Source organism: Cryptomeria japonica, chromosome 11 (assembly GCF_030272615.1).
Source record: "Cryptomeria japonica chromosome 11, Sugi_1.0, whole genome shotgun sequence".
Classification (NCBI taxonomy): Eukaryota; Viridiplantae; Streptophyta; class Pinopsida; order Cupressales; family Cupressaceae; genus Cryptomeria; species Cryptomeria japonica.
In genome coordinates, this window is record NC_081415.1 from 720,560,408 (window position 1) to 720,577,570 (window position 17,163).

At 33.7% G+C, this 17,163-nt stretch overlaps 1 long non-coding RNA gene across 1 annotated transcript; it reads right to left on the reverse strand.

The window, feature by feature from the left end:
• Positions 1-13,346: 13,346 nt before the first annotated feature.
• On the reverse strand, positions 13,347-16,918 carry LOC131061278 (uncharacterized). The gene is made up of 2 exons (XR_009110524.2): positions 16,704-16,918; positions 13,347-13,601 (listed from the first exon to the last, which is right to left on the reverse strand). It is a non-coding gene; the product is annotated as an uncharacterized LOC131061278 (long non-coding RNA).
• Between the last annotated feature and the right edge of the window lie 245 nt (positions 16,919-17,163).

Consider the following 17,163-nt stretch of genomic DNA (forward strand, 5'->3'; position numbering starts at 1 on the left):
TTTCGTCTTTCAACTACACCATTTTGTTGTGATGTTCTGGTTGCGGAATATTGCCTCTTTATCTCATGCTCTTCACAATAAGCAACAAATTCGTTAGATACAAATTCTCCACCCTTGTCAAATCTTAGACATTTAATTTGAAAATCACTCTTTTTCAACCATTGCCCTAAAAATCTTAAACCTGACAAATGCTTTTGATTTGTCTTTTTAGAATGTTACCCATGTCATTCTAGAGAAATCATCTACAAATAACACAAAAAACCTTTCATTTTTCAATCCCTTAGTTCTCATTGGTCCACAAAGATCAGTATAGATTAATTCAAGAGGTTGAGTATTCTTTTGGTTTAAAACTGCTTCTACTCCACTTTCCTTGTTGACATTCTTTGCAAATAATATTTTTAGCTTTACAATTTTGGGCATATGTCTTACTAAATTACTCTTACTTCTCAAACAACTTTGACCTTTTACTTCTCTTAGGTCATCAAAATTACTCTTAGTTTGTTTTCCTTCGGCAATTAGTTTCCATGATTTAGATTTCCTTATCTCACATCTTTGAGCATTAAAATTTACAAGATAACCATTGTCACACATTTGACTAACACTTAGTAAACTGTATTTTAGTCCATCAACATACCAAACATTATTAGCTTCTAGAATACCGTTAATAATCAAAGAACATTTACCACGTATCTGCACTAAAGATATGTCCCCTAATTTCACTAACACTTAGTAAACTGTATTTTAGTCCATCAACATATCAAACATTATTAGCTTCTAGAATACCATTAATAATCAAAGAACATTTACCACGTATCTGCACTAAAGATATGTCCCCAAATTTCACTAGGCTACCAATCCATTCTATAAATGTAAAAAACTTACGTATGTCACTTGTCATGTGGTTCAAACAACCATTGCCCACCATCCAATGATTTTCTCTTGTTGTGTGTATGGTTTTTTTAACAACGAGAGATCTTTTCTATTTCTTTCTCCAAATTTTTGTTTCCTTCTTGTTAAGAAACTTGTTTCATGTATTTGCAAAACTCATGCAACAATTTGTCGCAGTATGTCCAACATTTTAACATTTAAAGCAAACCATAATAAGTGCCACCAAATAGTGGTGCATTGTTAGAAGATGAATCTTCATGACAAGCCATGTGTTTTATATTCAAGACCTACTTAGTTATAGTATGAGTTGGAATAGTATAACCATTTACTGCTGACATCCAAACATCAAATTCTTGAGATGATAGGTAACTTTTCATTCTTATGCTCCAAAAGCATAATAAGTGCCATCAAATAGTGGTGCCTTGTTAGAAGATGAATCTTCCTGACAAGCCATGTGTTTTATATTCGGGACCTACTTAGACTAGTTAAGTCTTTTTCCAAGTACCTGGCTCCGATACCAATTGTAGAACATAGTTTTACTACTGAGGAGGGGTGGGGGTGTGAATCAGTAGTAAATAAACTTTAAACTCTTTATTCAATCAAATCCTTTAATAATTTGTTTTTACTGAATACTGAAATAGATCACCAAACTAAAAAACTGAAAGGAACACCACACAACAAAGATAATACACAAGAATTGACGTGGAAATCCAAAATGGGAAAAACTATAGTGAGAAATATTTCTAGGATCTACTGTCCTAATCCATTCTCGCAATTTAAATGATTTAAAAACTTTTAGGGCACCAGCCCACACCAAAATTTATATCCAAGAGCACAAACTCTCACAACTACAATTTATTTATACTGAACACCAATTCAGTGTCCTTAGGCACCAACCTTATGGATGTTTTCACTTACAACTGAATTCAACAAAAAGAATTATTTTAACAAACCTCTATCATGAATAAACACCACAAATCAATATTAGTTTTTGTCAATAATAATTGATCCAATGACAACAACCTACACAAAAATTCTTCACACCTTTTGTGATTTAACAATAAACTTCAAGAAACCCATTAACACAATCTTAGAACAATTATGAGAACATATCACTGTCAATGTCAAATTTGAAAATCTAGAAAATTGAAACAAAGAATTTTTTTTAACTTCTATTAACATTTTGTTTTTCAACCCAAGATAATCTAACCAACAAAGACAATGACCTTTTCCTTCTTTAGTTCACCACAAACAACATGTTGAAAACCTTCTCCACTTGTTGTTATCAATGACACAACAAAAAAAATCTTCTTTCCATTGTAAAGATGTCTTTGTTTCTAAATATATTTCAGAAACAATTCTTCATTATTTATCCTCTCAAATACATAGTATAAAAAGTATTATTTTCAAAACAAACATAACCAGCATACACTCCTTCTCCCATCAAAAATATAATCTTCCTTCTATCAATTTTGTCTTCCACTGAATAAGAAGTTACAACTATCTGTGCAACCTATTTCATATCTGCTTAGAACCGAAAGCTTAATATAACAAATATATACAAATTCTTAATAGCAAATAAATAAGATTATAAAGAACATGTCTTTTATAACAATAAAGGAGTTGTATAAAGTTCGACCCAAGAGGAATGAAGAACGTTTGTATCATTGTAATCGATTCCTCTCGCCAATTCACATTACCATTATTGCAACAACCTGTGACAAACTTCTACGTTTTTATTCTTCAGATTGAAACACTTCCACATTCTTCCTGAAACAATTTGTATGGTTGCTTTATATTTCATTTCTTGTGTGCAGAAAATATTTTTCTGAGATAATCAATAAGACTTCTTTGCATTTTGTTTCTTTATATTCTTCTAAGAAAATCATCTAACTAATGTTACCAACTTTGCAGAGCACACAGGATCAAACTCAGATGGAATCTTATCAATGCAAAGCAATATCCAAATTTAGACCAAGTGATTACATATCTACATAATATTTAGTATCCATTTGATGTGTTTTGTTATTTGAAACTTAAGAACTAGTCCACTTGACATCAATGACAAAAGTGCCAACAGAAACAAGCTGAGTTGGAAGTTCTTTCTCCTCTTTTGAAGATTCGGAGCTCGATGAGCTCTCCTCAACTTCTTTCCTAGCTTGGGGTCTCGTTTCATCTCTTTCATGTAGTTTTTATAATGTGTCTTTTCTATTATCTCTTCTTGCTTTAATGTTTCTATCTTGGTTTGTAGCGTATGTGTCATGTGCTTTGGAATATACATTCTCATATCTCTATTTTGTAACTTCTAGCATCGTTGACTTAGAATATAGTGTTTATGTATTATTTTTAACATCTTTGGTCTATGTTATACTATCTCTTCTATTTCATAATAGATTTTTAGGTTTATATTATACCATTTTGTTGCAATCCTTGTTCATTTGTTGTTTTAATATTTTCTCTATTGATTTAACTCCATCCCCTTATAGGAACAATTTTCCAAGACAAAAAATTTCTATTTACAATATTTTGTGCCAATGTGAATGATAAAAGAAAACTATATTGAACCAACCGAAAAAACCAAAAAAACACTTAGATTATGACTATAAAATTGAAACAAACATAAAATTTGACAATGAAATCCTACACTAGACTCCATGTTGTGTTCGATTTTCCCGAGTGATTGTTCATTGTGTGCTCATGATGGAATTTCAGTAGCATAATTTTGCTTTCTTGAAAGTGTAAATGATTAGAATTGGTAAGTGTTAGATGATAAAGTATTTTGGGGTTGGAAAGATGGAGGGCAAGGATGGGATCATAAAATGCTATGTCAAGATTTCTTGAGTTGTCTCAAGCAAGGGGATTGTTCCAAGTGGAAAAAGGAGGTCAACTATGAGGATATGGGGTACTATGAGGCACTCTAAGAACTTCCACATTTTCCTTCATCATTTTCTTCCAAATAAAAACATTATATGTGAGACATCAAAATCATTTGGAGACGTCAAATGCACTCTGATGACATGCATTTAGATCTCCTTGACCATTTCTACTTTTTGAATTCAAAGTTGGTTCCTTGAGAACTTCCAGAGATTCTTTGTAGTAGGATACTCATACATCTCTTCCAGAAAATTGGGACATATTTCTACTAGACATTGCATCATTGTTTGTACAGTCCTGGATTGTATACTTCAAAGACACTATTGAGGACATTACTCTCATTTTTTACAATTCTTACATAGAGTTCAAAGATGCTTCATAGAGAGCATCTAAATATTTTTTCTAGTAGGAAATCACTTCTTTGGTTCCTAATCTACATCAACATTCAAAATTGCAAGATCCATCATCTAATAGGGGGCTACACAATCTCTCTTTTCTCTCCTATGGTGGGGAACATCTATTGTATCATTTTTCTTTTGGAGTGGAGTTTTGTTCCCATTGACTTTTCTCTTTTACTCTGATTTATGAGAAATTACTTCATGATTACCTAACATGGCCTAGTACTCAAGACTCAACATCTTATATACATTAAGTTCCTTAAGTTGCACTTAAGGGGGGTTGTCAGCAAGAGGAATGGGGAAAGTACAATCTAAAGATCTATACCCCATGGTTATCTTATGTAGTCAACCTATAACCTAGAGGACACAATAAGGGAAATTAGAAAATGCAAAAGTAACCTAATATAATAAACCATCCATTCATCATCAACAACAAAGAAAAAATCATAACACATATAATTGGACCAACAACATATTCATTATATTATATCTCCATCCAAATTGCAGGTCTTGGTCTCTGCTTTACAATTCACAGTACATATATTTATTCATCATAGATATCTAGTTTATATCTTATAGATATGATCTACAATGTACATATATACAATTCCCAATAAGGGATAATTCTCCTAGAGATATATTTCTATATTTGGAGACCATATGTGGTAGCCTGAGTTGGCTTTGTTCCCTGTCTTCAACCTGCTAACAAAAGTGTTAGTGTAAATAGAATCATTCCATAACTAGTTAGTTGTTATCACCTTCTAGGTTAACCTATCCACATTATTTAAGTCTCCATTAAGTGGATTATAGAGTTTTATCTCACCTCATATGATTGATACATATTTCCTTATCACTTGAGACATCTATTGCATTGATATTTGACACTTTCTCACACACCTGTCAAATGAGCTCACAAGTGTTTCACATTTGGAGGGGTATTTAGTCATTGTATTATACTTTGCACCTCATCATCATTTCCTATATATGCAACAATACCTTGTACAATACACACACTCTCATTGTATATGATAGGCATTATTATTTGTGTTGATTTGATTTCACATGTAGAAGGCTATATTGTGCTTGCTAATTATGCCTAATCCAAACACTCATGAATAAGGAATTCTTGAATTAAATAAAGATAAAGATAACATAAATATAAGTTTTTTATTATTTCCTCCCAAAATGGTATCCATTGAAGAAAAATTTACACTGGATCTCTTATGTCCTAAATTAATAGATTTGTCTTCAAAGCACAAAACTTTTAGAGTAAAATCCTTTTACAATGATGAAGCCTTAACTAAGTAACTTAGTGTATATGTTATTTTTTCGTAGATTGCCATCATGATCAGTGGTTTATGTATGTCTTGAATGCACATCTCATTTTATAAAGCATATTCCTTGATAATGAATGATGTACCAACACTTTTCATGGCAAATTCTAATAGAAGGTCATGAACATCCCCTTTAACCTTGTTAATTTTTCTCCTTTCACTTACTCATGATCATTATCCGCCTATTTTTGTGTTCTCCATGTAGGTATTTTAGATGTTACAAAGAAATGCAAGTGTCCAATGACACTTCATCATGTTGATCAAAAACATAACTTCCCTTTTTTGCTTCAACATGCCTTGGTTTGATGTCTTCCCTTACATTTTCATGGACCTTGCCTTCATTAACCATACATTTTTCGTTTTACTATTCCTTGGCCCTAAATTATTTTATTTCATTTTCTTTGTCATAATCTTAAATGTCATGTTACCTACCTCCCCATTGGAGTCATTAATTACACTTTCAATATTATATTATAATCAAGGAGTAAAGGAAGTATCATAATACAAATAGACATATGCTTATAGAGAAATTAAATACATAAAAGGAGGCCGAAAACCCATATTAGGTGGAGCTAAGTAAAGCTATACATGCATAATATGTGGAGCTAACTTGTGATAGTACGAGTGTAACTTATCGAGGACTAGATAAGTGGAAATCAAGTGCACAAGAAATAGGAATGTAATTGATTCACTCACTAAATAGATAAGTGAAAAATAGGTTAATAAGACATGGTAATATAACCAATTAACACAACTAATTAAGTGAGCTTATCCTAATTTGGTGTTTATAAAGCAATATAGTAATAAACTAAATACAAAAAAAAATAAAAAAAGTTTCAACAGTTGATGCAGGAGCATTCAGACTCACTAAAAATCCTACATCACCAAAAAGAATTTGCATTTATTTTTGTTTATGGTGTTTTTGCAGGCATGGCTCTCATGCATTCATTGAACACATCCAATTCATTATAAAATTAGAATTTTTAATTTTGTTATTTAGTGACACCAATATTTTGAGGATAATAGATTTTATATCACAAAGAGATAAAGTTTTATCTTCAAAATGAAGGGGTGAAAATTACGACACCCAAGTTTTGGAGTGGATCATTTATTAGTGTTTTGGTCCCATTTTTTAATTCCAATGCCCCTATTTTTTGTTTGGCTCTATCTCTAGTGCCTAGAGATTGTAGGAGAATGAAGATTTAAAAAATATTAATTCTAGCAAGGGAACTACATTGCAGGAGTGGTGGATTGAGGAGAACTTAAATAATTTTTTTTTTATAAATAAAATAAAATCCAGAAGGTAAAAACCCAATGCGTAGAGGAGGTGAGCTATAGGTGGCCGGAGATGGTTGGAAGTTAAAAATTTGTAGAGTGGATGGGGACGAAAAATTCAAATGCCCAGGTTGAAAGATCTCAGTATAGAAAAATGCATTAGATTGGATGTGTAATGCTGATTAGAAAGCATATTTCAAATTTGTAATGGGTTTATAGTGTTTTTAACATAAAATAAAGCATGTTATTGTAATTAGGAAAACTTTTATGAACATTTAATTTTATAGATGAAAGTCAGAGCTTTCATTATGAAAATTTGTAGAGTGAAAAGAATTCATTTACTTGATCAATTTAATTTATGAAAAGTTGCAGTCAAGAGTTTTTTTTGCACATTTTCAAAAGTTTTCATGGCTTGTAATTAATAATTTTGTGGGTTCACTTTTTTGCCTATGAATGTTTCCAATTAAGGAAATTTGAGGAGTTGTGTGATGGTTGTGAAGATCAACACTCCATCTTGGAGTTCTTGATCTTTGATTTGCATTAAATGGTATCAGAGCTGATTGTTTGTGGGAGATGTGTTGAGATTAAGAGTGTAAGGAAAGTGTTTGACAAAATGTTTAAGAGACAAAGAGAATGTTTGTGATGAGAAAATTATTTTTGAAGCCACAAAAAGAGAGGTAGGAGCCCATCCATAGGAGTAATGTTTTATGGACTATATGCAAGTCGAGTGGAAAGTGTTGCAAGGTGATGATGGATAACAACAGTAAATATAACTTGGCATCTCTAGAAATAGTTGAGAAGTTGGGATTTAAGACAAAGAAACATCCTAACCCTTATTGCATTTCATTATTGCAAGGAGATCATCAAATTTAGGTAAGTGAGCAATGTGTTGTTGATTTTCATATTGGTAATTATAGAGAAGAGATTATGTGTAATGTAATTCCTATGAATGTATGTCATGTTCTTTTGAGTCAATCTTGTCTTTGAGATAGAGGTGTGTATGATGGTAGAAAGAACACCAAGCCATAGTAAAATATTGAAAGAGATGTGTTATGAATCCATTGCAGGATAATCAAGAGGAAGTGGTAGTAGATGAGAAAATTGGAGAGGAAAAACAAATATTTGGATAGCAAGATAGCAAAAAGAAGAAAGAGAAAATGAAGATTTGCAGCCCTATGATGGAAGGGTCATGGAAAGGAGGACATGTGGGAGCAGCCCATAGAGTTATAAATGAAAGTAAGTAAGCAAAGAAAAAAAATGGAGAAAGAAAGAAAAAAGGGAAGAGAAAATGGATTGTGAGAATTTTTTTGAGAAAATATTTGAAGGAAAAGTGTCAAAAAAGGTTGAGGAAGACGATGAATTGAAAAAACATTGATTTTTATAATCCTTGTGATATTTTGTTTACATGTAAAAGAGAAAAAGTAGCTGAATGTCATGCACATGGTATTGAGGAGGAGATCCTCATGCAAGAGGATAAAGGTGGGATTGATGAAAAGAACAAGTTTGCGACTATGATATGATATTTTGAAGGCATAGAAGAGGTAAAAGCTAAGGTTGCAATTGAAATAGAAGAAAAAGAGGAAGATGTAAACAATGTAGCAGCAATAATTTACAAAGAAAAAGTTGGGGCAATAATAGAGAAGAAAGAAAACATACAAGTAACAAGTCATATTTATAATATTTGTGAAAGTGAAATTGATGCAAAAGACTTTGATGATTTTTTGGATGTGAAGATGAATGGAATGAGTGGTATTATTGAACAAGGTAATAGTAAAGTCACAAAGATTAAGAACAATGAAGTTATAGCAGATTTTGGTATTATGGAGGACATGGAGATATTGAAAATTTTGGGACAACATTATGAAGAAGAGCACGTAGAGAGAATGGTGAAATAGAAGAGTGAAGGGGAAAAAAATAAAAGTAAAAAAGATGACTTATTCACGCAAATTGCAATAGTTAAGAGAGAGTGGCTTGCATTGACAATGGGTGGATAAGGTCGTCATAGTGAATGATGAGGTAAAATATGATATGGTGACTTTTTTTATGAAGTTCATTTCACGTTTATTTATATGTGAATGATAAGGTTGGGATGGAGGAATATGAGGAATATGAGAAGTATGAGAAGGATGTTGCAGCAATAGAGGAGAGTGAAAAAGGAATTGGTATGGAAAAGAAATAGAATTCTTTAATTTCCATGAAATTATTAATGTTGATTTGTATGCACAATTTGAAGATGATGATATAAAGTGGGAAGATGAACCTTAGTGGAGTTCAGATTATAATGAGTTAAATTTTATGAGAAGGAGAAAGAGAGGGAAACTGAAAGAGAGAAGGGAAAGAAGAATTTAGAGAAGAGTGAAGAAGAAGAAAAAATCAACAAGATAAGGCAAAAAGATGGATCAAAGGGAAGAATCGTATTTTTAAATGTTCACAAGTCTCCATCCAGCTCATCAAACATTTCTTCTTACCCAAGGTGTTTGACGCAAGAGCATCTAGGCTCATTACCAATCCTCCATCCCCAAAAAGAATTTCTTTTATTTTTAATTCCATTTTTATTTATGGTGTTTGTGCAAGCATGGCTCTCAAGCATTCATTGAACACATCCAATTTATTATAAAATTATGTTTTTAACTTTGCTTTAGTGGCATTAATATATTGAGGATAATATATGTTATTGCATAGTAATTTAAAGTTTTATCTTCAAAATTGACGGGTGAAAAGTCTAGCAACCAAGCTTGGGAGTGAGCCATTTATTGTTGTCTTGGTCCCATTTCTGAATTACAATGCCCCCATTTTTTATTTGGCTCTCTCTCTAGTGCTTGGGGATTGTAGGAGAATGGGGAATTAAAAAATATTAATTCTTGAATGAGACTTACATTTGCTAGAGTGCTGGATTGACAAGATATTAGATAAGGAAAAAGAAGAAGATAGAAGATAGAAACCCGATGCCCAAAGGAGGTGAGCTACATGTAGCTAGAGATGGTTGAATGTTGAAAATAATTAGAGAGGATGGGGATAAGAAATTCCAATGCCAATGTTGAAAGATTATAACATAAAAAATGCATTAGATTGCATGTGTTTTGTTGATTAGAATGCATCATTTCAAATTCGTAATGGGTTTTCTAGTATTTTTACCATAAAATAAAGGTGATATGTAGGAAATGAGATCTTATCCTATAGATGCAAACTAAGATCTCAGATATTCATGGCATATCATTGGAACATTAATAGGCTCAACTATAGGCCTAATAGGAGAGTTGAGTTCTTGGATTAATCTTCCTTTGTTGCAATGAAGTTGAGATTGTGCAATGTGTGTAAAAGAACTAGGCCAAATGATAGGAAATTAAGAGTATTCAGCAATAATAGTAAGATACAGTTGTGAAAACCAACTTAGAAGTAAATATCTAGAAATGAGATGTAGAGATGACCCTGTTATAGTTTACTTGAGAAAGTGCCAGACTACGGAGCTGGGTGAATTAGTCCTCAAGGTGCTTTCGTGAATTGAAGGTTCGAGATTCTAGATCAGAAGACTATGTCAACTCATCTCCCCAAAATTTAGAGAAAAAGTGCAAGACACTAGAGTTGGGTGAATTGGTCTAGGGATTTTCACCTATTCAAAGTCTAAAACTATTTCCATGCAATTTCACAACTTTCAACTATCGAATTTGTAACCTGCACACATAAGAGGGAAAAATAATTTATTTTTGTATAAGGGCTTTCCTAAGTCAAGCCCCCTACTGGTGTTTCTACCTCCACAACAACTATGATGATGTAAAAGAGAGCTTACCCCTAGTAGGACGGAGGCTAAATCGGAATTGAAATGATATTATCGTGGAATTGATAATGGTGGTGATGCAATGCTCTTTAGAGCAATCCTCCAAGTATTGATGCAATAACATTAATTAACCATAATATAATCTCTCATGAAATCAACCTTGAAGATAGATTGATGTAGCTTGCTTCTCATTGTACTCTAATCTACTCTTGATGAAGGAATTAGGAATGCTTGAATTGTAACTTGTGCATTAGGATTTGCGAATAATAAATGATTGCCTTATATAGGGTTCTTAAGGTCAATTTAGTCCAACTTTCAATGATCAAATCAAAATATGTAGATTAGATCACAAATGGTGGTAACCGACACTTGCACAAGTTCAATTTTTTGGCCCCACTTTGGAGTGACTAGTGTATTAAGCACCATAGTGAATTGGGATATATGATATTAGATATGTCATGTGTTGGATTAGAGGAAGTAACAACAATGGAATATATTATTTAACTCAGGCTCCATATGCTTGGTATTTAAACTTCATGAAGCCCTAAGTCTATAACTTCTTCTCATTGGAATATTGGATATAGGACCAAGGGTAACAAAACTCATGCAAAAAAAGGGAAATATTGAATACAAAAATTCAAAATCACAAAAAAATTGATAATGCAAGCTATACGTGTGATTAAACAATGCAACTTTTTTGTAAAATGGTTAATTAACCAATGAATTAAGCAATATTAATTATGAATTTGAACACAAGATGCTTCTAAATCTGAATGATATGTAATAAAATTAGATCCAAGCATGTAATTTGAAATTTATGTAACCCATAAATCAATATTTACAAAATATCTAGGGTTTTGTCAATTTAACCTTTGAATTGGTGTGATTTAAGAGCATGAATAAAAGGTAAATTGAATTAAATGTCTAAAATCATATTTGAGCATAAAAAATCAGAAAGAAGCATGAGAAATGGGTTCACCAAAATGTTTGGTAGATGGAAATTAGGGCTCAACACCTTAAGAGATAAAGTCACTAATTTTGCTTAAGACCACCCAACATTAAGGGAAAGAAGGGAATTCAATTTGATTGATTTGACCCTAGAAGGATTGAATGTGAATCATATTAATTCATCCCTCCCTTTATTTGAGTTGAAATTGAATTGTAATCGGGTTTTACTTGCAACGCTAGATCTAGGAAAAACAATGAGAATTTGACATAAAATAGCAACGCTAGATCTAAGGAAGTAAAATAGATCTGAATGTTTTTCAGATCAAGATGACACACAAAATCCACTATTAGAAGGTCACTAAAAATTCTCAAGACTAAGGGGAGTTGGTCATCCCGGTCTTCCGCTTTTTGTGCCCTCAATATCTAGTCTAATTGTCATCATCCACTTTGTTGAATTCCTCGCTCACAGCTCCTAAGACAATTCCCTACACACAGAAAGAAGGAAATAGGTTTGGATGATAGGAATTTGCCTTATGTCAAACCCTAATTTAGGAATTAACCTTGAAATTGAAATGATAATTGAAATGGAATTGAAGTTGAACTAAAATAGAATACTTTCCTTTTGAGGAAAAGACTAGGTTTGACCTAAAAATGCTTGAACTTGATACCTTGATGAAGTTTTCTTGAATCCTCATGTAAAGGTTTAAGATGCAATGTAGAATTTCTTCATAGAAAGTTGATAATGGATGCTTGAACATGAATTCTTGAATTTGATTGTATCTTCTCCTTCAATGCTTATGAATAATTGACTGCTTGCTCACATAGACTTGAATTGATTTTATAATTGAGAACTCACTTATGATTTCCTAGTTACCAAATTAGGGATACGACAGTACGGATTGACTTACACGCATGTTAGTTGCACGTTTTATACCGTCGATTTTGCAATTAACGACTGTGATGTAATTAACGATTGTGATTGACTAACCTGTCGCTAACACGTTGTACAAAAGGTCCGTTTTGGAGCCAAAATAGACGCAGCCCCAAATTAGGGGCAAGGCTTCCTTTTATACCTAATTGTGCATTAAATGTTTCAAGTTTCGGACTAGGCCAACATGAAACCAAATTTCCCATCCAAATGAATTAGTGGTCTAAAAAACTTCAATACATTTAAAACTTAACAATCTATGAACTATATACATATCCCTATTCATAGTAGAAAGATTGACATCTTAAAAGCATAAACCAAGCCTTAAGAAAGTAGAGCACTATATGCACATCACGTAACATAGATATATGAGTGGAAAACCCTTGAAGGGTAAAAAACCACTTTGAAGATAAACTCCATTAAGCCTCACTAGCAACCTCACCGGATATAATTTAGAGCACCAACTCTAGGAGCACCAACCCCTTACAAGTTTAGGAGCACCCACTCCAAGGAGCACCAACCCTTACAAAATATCAGAACATATATGGAGGGTTACTATGTTTCACTACAATTCATACATTACTGGTTATAGATGAATTCCGTCACAATTACATTTCTCAATTCTCCCTCAAAATACAAAAGATACAATGACATCAAAAAGCATAAATAATCAGTGCAATTCACAATCATATTCTCACTATTCTATCAAAATAATATACTACATTCTCTGAGCAAAATTACCTTTTCTATCTGTGAAACCTGTTACCTATTTTCGCTAACAAGCTCAATCAAGTAGAGCTTTTATGGCTTTGTAATCAGAAAGGTGCATTTTATTCTGCTGTTGTTACATTCATATGTGAAAGAAAGAGAAAAACAAAAGTTCACATTATCATTATTGTAGATGCAAATGTATAAGAGAGTGCACATTTTTTGCCAAAAAGGTAATCTTTATTAATACGAATGAGAATGTACAATGTCTCACACAAGCCGTGAGACTAACTGTCATAGAGCAGATGAGGAAAACATAACATATTTGCAGATGCAAAATAAAAGTAAGTACACATAAAGAAGGGTGACTCGTCATTGCCTGAATGACGAGTCCTAGTTGTTTCCCTTGTTTCATCTGTATGCTTCTGTCCATCTTGCATCCAGTCCTTGCCTCCTTGTCTGCTCCTGTGTACCTGCATTTGAGAGAAAGAATTGTTGTTAGAGAAATGAGAGTCATCATTCGTTATATGCACATGCATCTACAAACATACAATCCATTCCTCATGCGCATCATAGCAGCTAGTGTATCATGTAAACTCAGAAAAACAAGTGTCGAATCCAAATCATCAAATGTACTTTTTTGTCTAACTTGTTTACTTTATGTGCAGATACAGAAAGTAATGTTGCTATGCATCAATTTCAGCATGTGGAGTAAAATGTGGCTCCCAGGAGGGTTGAGCCCAGCATGCCGACATGGGGAAAGCCAAACAGTACAATGATAGTCTCAAGGAGCATATCATGTATAAGAATAGTCCACAATAGAGAACAATGCTATTATACAACAAAGAGCAGTCTCTATTCAACAAGGACAGTCATAACAAGTCACAAAGCAATTATAATCAAAAAGGACAAAATTGACAGTAGCATCATCTCTATGAGGTATCTCAGCATAATGACTGCAAGAAGATCGCAAGTAAGGGTTCACAGAATTCTTAGAACTTCACATCAAATGATAGTGAATCGGTGAAAGGACAGTATTCAGTTAAAAGGCTAACAGTGATTAGAGAGGAAAAAATCATGTTAGAATGACAGTGCAAGTAACAGTCACAGTGAGAGGGAAGACGCAATGACTCTAGGAAGACTGTCAAAAGGACATTAGAAAGCATTAGGACAAGACATAGATGAAACCCTTAAAGACCTATTTGGGGAAATGTAAGACACTGTCTATACACAAAGGATAGAAGCCTTTGATCAATTTACAGTCAAAGATGCTATTAAAGGCATATCACTGTCGGAGGGCAGTGAGGTGATGGAGCAGTTCCAGTATGAAACCAAGGTGTAGTCACAAGTATGAGGATTTGACAAGGAAAAGGGGTCATTGTCAATAATGATAAGCAGTCAGGTTCTTTGGAGGAGGTATAGCAGCAGATGATTGCAGTTCGAGCAGACCTCTAATCAGAGATAAGACTGGGACTTGGACCACTGAGAACAGTCTTCCAAGATAAGCAAGGTCAAGATCAGAAGTTATAGCAGACCAAGAGCCCTTGAGAACAGTCCATTCACTAGTTAGAGGATGAGGATCATTGCTACAACCAACAAAAGGATAGAATGGTCTTCAATTACGAGATAGACACAAAGTATATCAAAATCAGTAAAGATCACTATCATGTCTTTTAAAAGGGAAAACAGTGCTGGGAGAAGCCAATCATAGTCATGGTAGAGCAGCAAAGGGACCGTGTTGAGATGATAGGATTCCCCGCAACATGGATACTCGCAGCTCCAAGGATAAAGTTTGGAGATTCGTTTTCAATATCAGAGCAATCTTAGACACTCAATAGCATGTCAAGAGACATTAAGTGATAATCATAGCACAATTTGCAGTCAAGATTAATCAATGCAAAAATGCAGTCATCAGCAGTTTTAAGGCAGTCCACATCAGGGCATTCATGGAAATGAGATTATTACATTAAGAACATTCTCAAGCATAGATGTCAAAGGAGAGAATTTAAAGTGTACTCCATGGAGTAGTAAAGACAAAAATGTCAATCCAAACTCTCTATTTGACAGCCAACATAGGGCAGTGATTATATTTCTCACAAAACAGTGAATAAAGAACAAAATACAGCATCAATGGGCCATTCACAGTCCAGGATAGTGAAAAGAAGGATCCACAAGGATAAAGCAATCACAAATCATAGTATCACAGTCATATATGACTGACATAAGGACTTTTACACAATCTTTGGCCACTGAGGGCAGATTTCTGAAAAAGCTACAATTCTTGTGTTCTTGAAATGCCATCAATAGCAGATGATGATGAGAAGGGAGTTAATAACATTTTCCATAGTACAGAGAGTTTAGTGAGAAAGCTTGAACTCAGAAAACAAGTTCATAGCAGCCTACGGTCCTAAATGAAGAGGAGTGCAATCCAAATCACTATTACATTGAGCTGTCAAGTTAATAGCAGTCACTGTTTCCATGAAAAATGAAGAGATAGTCACGCCAATAGCAGTCACTGTTTCCATGAAAAATGAAGAAATAGTCACGCCAATCATGGAGATTTTGTAGAAGACATCATACAGAGTATGGTCATCAAATCTCTTGGAGACCAAAGTGAAATACAGTCACAATCCATGGCAGCAAAGCCACAGTGCAAAAAATGGAAGTATAATGCAGTGAATCTCATACAATAAGCCTTAATGACAGTCAACGCAAGAGAATAAGCAGTCCTATTCCAGCCAAGAAGGGAGTCCTTTGATACAGCTATGGAGTCAAAGATTCATTTCTGCAGCTATGGAAAGAGCACTTCGATGCAACTGTAAGGTAGTGCCTTTTAACAGTTTGAGACAGCAGTCATAAACTAGAAAATGGCAGTTCATTCAAGAATTTCATTGCACAGAGCAGTCTGTTTTAACAGGAAGAAGATGTACAAAAGAGAAAGCAGCCTTAAATCAGAAAGGGTAACCTTAATTTCAACAGCATTTCATGAGAATCATAACAGAACATGATATCAGTAGTCACAAAGCCTAGGAAGCAAAGTTACAGGGATATGTGACAGAGCCATCAAGATAGCCTCAAAACATGCAAAATACAGTCATATCTCCGTCTCAAGCAGTCATTTCAGCGTGAATGAAATTTGTAGCAGCATTATTTGCATAAGGATCATCATTTATTTGGAGGTCTTTGTGATTGTTATCAGTCTAAAGTACAAGCATACAAGGAGCAGCTACAACAGATCTTGAGGACAAAGATTAACCATGAAACCCATAACAGAAAATAAGAGCATCACTCAAGTGATTGCCATGTTTCACGCACCCAGGTCATAAGTATTGTCAAATGCAAGTCGTTGCCCTAGTAGACACGGAGTTTTGAGAAGCATTCCCAATCACAGTCAAGAAGGTTTTCATGCATGTAAAATACAAAGCTGCCAGGTAGCGTAGTGAGACATAAATGGTGAAATATTCACGGTCCAGAATCCAAAAGACAAAGATATAAACAGAAGAAGCTTCCATTCTTGAGGATCATAGTTTTCATTTGCTAAAGTGCAGAGAATGAGGGTACCTCAACGAGCTTACCAGATGTTTTCCTGTGGAAAAATCTTCAACAAATCATTAACAACAGTAACCAAAAAGTGCCTTTCCAACTCGGCCTAGGGTTTCTTCATGGCGGCGCTCTCCAAGTTGAATTGGAGCAAACAGCAAAGGAGAAAATGATAAAAAGATGAAATATTTTCATCACTCTTTGTTTCAGGGTTGGAAAACCGTAGCAGGGCCCGTAAAATGCGGAGGCTTTTTGCCTTCGAAACATTTTAAAACAAAAGGCTTTATTCATATATAGGCCGTGGCAAAATTGTTCTTCCTTTTGTAAATCTTTTTAAGTGTTTTATAAATACTTAGAAGATTTCATAAGCCTTTTAGCTTTTTTAATAATACCCTTATTTTTTGCATTTTGTTATAGAGTTGTAAATCTTTATTTTAAAGTGATAGTTATAAATCATTTTAAAATGAATAATGTTTTGAAAATGCAAAAATAAGG